We start from the raw sequence: 5000 nt of genomic DNA, 5'->3' as shown, positions 1-5000 counted from the left end.
TATAAGGCAGATTGACAAAGTCTGCTGCTGTCTGGGGGTGCATGAAAGAAAAAGTGACTGCAAAGGTTAAAGAAGCAAGAGCAGGCTAGGAGAGAGAGAGCGAGAGACTGCCTTGTCCTGGTGCTGTCATGCAGCCGAAGCAAAGTGTGTGGATGATTAGAAAGTAAGGAGCAGCTGGCCTGGGGAGGAGGATCAAGCCTACCACTGATGCTGCTGCTGCTTGTGACGAGTAGAAAAGGACCAACTGAGAGCCTTGTCTCCGCCTACAGCCACACCACCCTGAACACGCCCGATCTCGTCTGATCTCGGAAGCTAAGCAGGGTCAGGCCTGGTTAGTACTTGGATGGGAGACCGCCTGGGAATACCAGGTGCTGTAGGCTTTTGCTGCTGCTGAAATCACTTTTTCACTTTCAAACCAGCAGGGGTCACTCTTGTCTTCGGCTTCTCCCTTTTACAATTGCACACTTCATTCATTTATTCCTGCACATCTAGCTCTTTCAAAAACTACACTCACACTTTACCTACACTTAAAAGCTGCCACATCCACCAGGAACATGCTCCCTTCAGCTTAGCACACCAGGAGTCCAAACAAGTGGAAATCACAGGGACCTTCCCCAGCCATATCCTGCACCCCATGGGCCAGTCTTTGAAAAGTCAAGAGGAGGGAAATCTCAGACTTATAGCAGGTCAGAAGAAGACAGCCACCATTTGTAGCCACTAAGCAGAAAAAGTGAGGATCTTGAGGATAACCCCCCAAAAAAGATAGGAAAATGTTTAAAAAAAATGCAAGAAATGTCAAGGAAGGGTTATAAGGCAGATTGACAAAGTCTGCTGCTGTCTGGGGGTGCATGAAAGAAAAAGTGACTGCAAAGGTTAAAGAAGCAAGAGCAGGCTAGGAGAGAGAGAGCGAGAGACTGCCTTGTCCTGGTGCTGTCATGCAGCCGAAGCAAAGTGTGTGGATGATTAGAAAGTAAGGAGCAGCTGGCCTGGGGAGGAGGATCAAGCCTACCACTGCTGCTGCTGCTGCTTGTGACGAGTAGAAAAGGACCAACTGAGAGCCTTGTCTCTGCCTACGGCCACACCACCCTGAACACGCCCGATCTCGTCTGATCTCGGAAGCTAAGCAGGGTCAGGCCTGGTTAGTACTTGGATGGGAGACCGCCTGGGAATACCAGGTGCTGTAGGCTTTTGCTGCTGCTGAAATCACTTTTTCACTTTCAAACCAGCAGGGGTCACTCTTGTCTTCGGCTTCTCCCTTTTACAATTGCACACTTCATTCATTTATTCCTGCACATCTAGCTCTTTCAAAAACTACACTCACACTTTACCTACACTTAAAAGCTGCCACATCCACCAGGAACATGCTCCCTTCAGCTTAGCACACCAGGAGTCCAAACAAGTGGAAATCACAGGGACCTTCCCCAGCCATATCCTGCACCCCATGGGCCAGTCTTTGAAAAGTCAAGAGGAGGGAAATCTCAGACTTATAGCAGGTCAGAAGAAGACAGCCACCATTTGTAGCCACTAAGCAGAAAAAGTGAGGATCTTGAGGATAACCCCCCAAAAAAGATAGGAAAATGTTTAAAAAAAATGCAAGAAATGTCAAGGAAGGGTTATAAGGCAGATTGACAAAGTCTGCTGCTGTCTGGGGGTGCATGAAAGAAAAAGTGACTGCAAAGGTTAAAGAAGCAAGAGCAGGCTAGGAGAGAGAGAGCGAGAGACTGCCTTGTCCTGGTGCTGTCATGCAGCCGAAGCAAAGTGTGTGGATGATTAGAAAGTAAGGAGCAGCTGGCCTGGGGAGGAGGATCAAGCCTACCACTGCTGCTGCTGCTGCTTGTGACGAGTAGAAAAGGACCAACTGAGAGCCTTGTCTCCGCCTACGGCCACACCACCCTGAACACGCCCGATCTCGTCTGATCTCGGAAGCTAAGCAGGGTCAGGCCTGGTTAGTACTTGGATGGGAGACCGCCTGGGAATACCAGGTGCTGTAGGCTTTTGCTGCTGCTGAAATCACTTTTTCACTTTCAAACCAGCAGGGGTCACTCTTGTCTTCGGCTTCTCCCTTTTACAATTGCACACTTCATTCATTTATTCCTGCACATCTAGCTCTTTCAAAAACTACACTTACACTTTACCTACACTTAAAAGCTGCCACATCCACCAGGAACATGCTCCCTTCAGCTTAGCACACCAGGAGTCCAAACAAGTGGAAATCACAGGGACCTTCCCCAGCCATATCCTGCACCCCATGGGCCAGTCTTTGAAAAGTCAAGAGGAGGGAAATCTCAGACTTATAGCAGGTCAGAAGAAGACAGCCACCATTTGTAGCCACTAAGCAGAAAAAGTGAGGATCTTGAGGATAACCCCCCAAAAAAAATAGGAAAATGTTTAAAAAAAATGCAAGAAATGTCAAGGAAGGGTTATAAGGCAGATTGACAAAGTCTGCTGCTGTCTGGGGGTGCATGAAAGAAAAAGTGACTGCAAAGGTTAAAGAAGCAAGAGCAGGCTAGGAGAGAGAGAGCGAGAGACTGCCTTGTCCTGGTGCTGTCATGCAGCCGAAGCAAAGTGTGTGGATGATTAGAAAGTAAGGAGCAGCTGGCCTGGGGAGGAGGATCAAGCCTACCACTGCTGCTGCTGCTGCTTGTGACGAGTAGAAAAGGACCAACTGAGAGCCTTGTCTCTGCCTACGGCCACACCACCCTGAACACGCCCGATCTCGTCTGATCTCGGAAGCTAAGCAGGGTCAGGCCTGGTTAGTACTTGGATGGGAGACCGCCTGGGAATACCAGGTGCTGTAGGCTTTTGCTGCTGCTGAAATCACTTTTTCACTTTCAAACCAGCAGGGGTCACTCTTGTCTTCGGCTTCTCCCTTTTACAATTGCACACTTCATTCATTTATTCCTGCACATCTAGCTCTTTCAAAAACTACACTCACACTTTACCTACACTTAAAAGCTGCCACATCCACCAGGAACATGCTCCCTTCAGCTTAGCACACCAGGAGTCCAAACAAGTGGAAATCACAGGGACCTTCCCCAGCCATATCCTGCACCCCATGGGCCAGTCTTTGAAAAGTCAAGAGGAGGGAAATCTCAGACTTATAGCAGGTCAGAAGAAGACAGCCACCATTTGTAGCCACTAAGCAGAAAAAGTGAGGATCTTGAGGATAACCCCCCAAAAAAGATAGGAAAATGTTTAAAAAAAATGCAAGAAATGTCAAGGAAGGGTTATAAGGCAGATTGACAAAGTCTGCTGCTGTCTGGGGGTGCATGAAAGAAAAAGTGACTGCAAAGGTTAAAGAAGCAAGAGCAGGCTAGGAGAGAGAGAGCGAGAGACTGCCTTGTCCTGGTGCTGTCATGCAGCCGAAGCAAAGTGTGTGGATGATTAGAAAGTAAGGAGCAGCTGGCCTGGGGAGGAGGATCAAGCCTACCACTGCTGCTGCTGCTGCTTGTGACGAGTAGAAAAGGACCAACTGAGAGCCTTGTCTCTGCCTACGGCCACACCACCCTGAACACGCCCGATCTCGTCTGATCTCGGAAGCTAAGCAGGGTCAGGCCTGGTTAGTACTTGGATGGGAGACCGCCTGGGAATACCAGGTGCTGTAGGCTTTTGCTGCTGCTGAAATCACTTTTTCACTTTCAAACCAGCAGGGGTCACTCTTGTCTTCGGCTTCTCCCTTTTACAATTGCACACTTCATTCATTTATTCCTGCACATCTAGCTCTTTCAAAAACTACACTCACACTTTACCTACACTTAAAAGCTGCCACATCCACCAGGAACATGCTCCCTTCAGCTTAGCACACCAGGAGTCCAAACAAGTGGAAATCACAGGGACCTTCCCCAGCCATATCCTGCACCCCATGGGCCAGTCTTTGAAAAGTCAAGAGGAGGGAAATCTCAGACTTATAGCAGGTCAGAAGAAGACAGCCACCATTTGTAGCCACTAAGCAGAAAAAGTGAGGATCTTGAGGATAACCCCCCAAAAAAGATAGGAAAATGTTTAAAAAAAATGCAAGAAATGTCAAGGAAGGGTTATAAGGCAGATTGACAAAGTCTGCTGCTGTCTGGGGGTGCATGAAAGAAAAAGTGACTGCAAAGGTTAAAGAAGCAAGAGCAGGCTAGGAGAGAGAGAGCGAGAGACTGCCTTGTCCTGGTGCTGTCATGCAGCCGAAGCAAAGTGTGTGGATGATTAGAAAGTAAGGAGCAGCTGGCCTGGGGAGGAGGATCAAGCCTACCACTGCTGCTGCTGCTGCTTGTGACGAGTAGAAAAGGACCAACTGAGAGCCTTGTCTCTGCCTACGGCCACACCACCCTGAACACGCCCGATCTCGTCTGATCTCGGAAGCTAAGCAGGGTCAGGCCTGGTTAGTACTTGGATGGGAGACCGCCTGGGAATACCAGGTGCTGTAGGCTTTTGCTGCTGCTGAAATCACTTTTTCACTTTCAAACCAGCAGGGGTCACTCTTGTCTTCGGCTTCTCCCTTTTACAATTGCACACTTCATTCATTTATTCCTGCACATCTAGCTCTTTCAAAAACTACACTCACACTTTACCTACACTTAAAAGCTGCCACATCCACCAGGAACATGCTCCCTTCAGCTTAGCACACCAGGAGTCCAAACAAGTGGAAATCACAGGGACCTTCCCCAGCCATATCCTGCACCCCATGGGCCAGTCTTTGAAAAGTCAAGAGGAGGGAAATCTCAGACTTATAGCAGGTCAGAAGAAGACAGCCACCATTTGTAGCCACTAAGCAGAAAAAGTGAGGATCTTGAGGATAACCCCCCAAAAAAGATAGGAAAATGTTTAAAAAAAATGCAAGAAATGTCAAGGAAGGGTTATAAGGCAGATTGACAAAGTCTGCTGCTGTCTGGGGGTGCATGAAAGAAAAAGTGACTGCAAAGGTTAAAGAAGCAAGAGCAGGCTAGGAGAGAGAGAGCGAGAGACTGCCTTGTCCTGGTGCTGTCATGCAGCCGAAGCAAAGTGTGTGGATGATT

General features: G+C 48.4%; 6 non-coding genes across 6 annotated transcripts; all 6 read left to right on the top strand.

Moving 5' to 3' along the window:
- The first annotated feature begins 261 nt into the window (after positions 1–261).
- Positions 262–380, top strand: LOC142117089 (5S ribosomal RNA). The gene has a single exon (XR_012682681.1). It is a non-coding gene; the product is annotated as a 5S ribosomal RNA (ribosomal RNA).
- Positions 381–1068: 688 nt separating this feature from the next.
- Positions 1069–1187, top strand: LOC142117151 (5S ribosomal RNA). The gene has a single exon (XR_012682738.1). It is a non-coding gene; the product is annotated as a 5S ribosomal RNA (ribosomal RNA).
- A 688-nt stretch (positions 1188–1875) lies between these two features.
- Positions 1876–1994, top strand: LOC142117150 (5S ribosomal RNA). Its single transcript, XR_012682737.1, has one exon. It is a non-coding gene; the product is annotated as a 5S ribosomal RNA (ribosomal RNA).
- Positions 1995–2682: 688 nt separating this feature from the next.
- On the top strand, positions 2683–2801 carry LOC142117149 (5S ribosomal RNA). The gene has a single exon (XR_012682736.1). It is a non-coding gene; the product is annotated as a 5S ribosomal RNA (ribosomal RNA).
- A 688-nt stretch (positions 2802–3489) lies between these two features.
- Positions 3490–3608, top strand: LOC142117147 (5S ribosomal RNA). The gene has a single exon (XR_012682734.1). It is a non-coding gene; the product is annotated as a 5S ribosomal RNA (ribosomal RNA).
- A 688-nt stretch (positions 3609–4296) lies between these two features.
- LOC142117146 (5S ribosomal RNA) lies at positions 4297–4415 on the top strand. The gene has a single exon (XR_012682733.1). It is a non-coding gene; the product is annotated as a 5S ribosomal RNA (ribosomal RNA).
- Positions 4416–5000: the final 585 nt, after the last annotated feature.

Source organism: Mixophyes fleayi, unplaced genomic scaffold, assembly GCF_038048845.1.
Source record: "Mixophyes fleayi isolate aMixFle1 unplaced genomic scaffold, aMixFle1.hap1 Scaffold_169, whole genome shotgun sequence".
Lineage (NCBI taxonomy): Eukaryota > Metazoa > Chordata > Amphibia > Anura > Limnodynastidae > Mixophyes > Mixophyes fleayi.
This window is presented reverse-complemented; position numbering and strand designations above follow the sequence as displayed.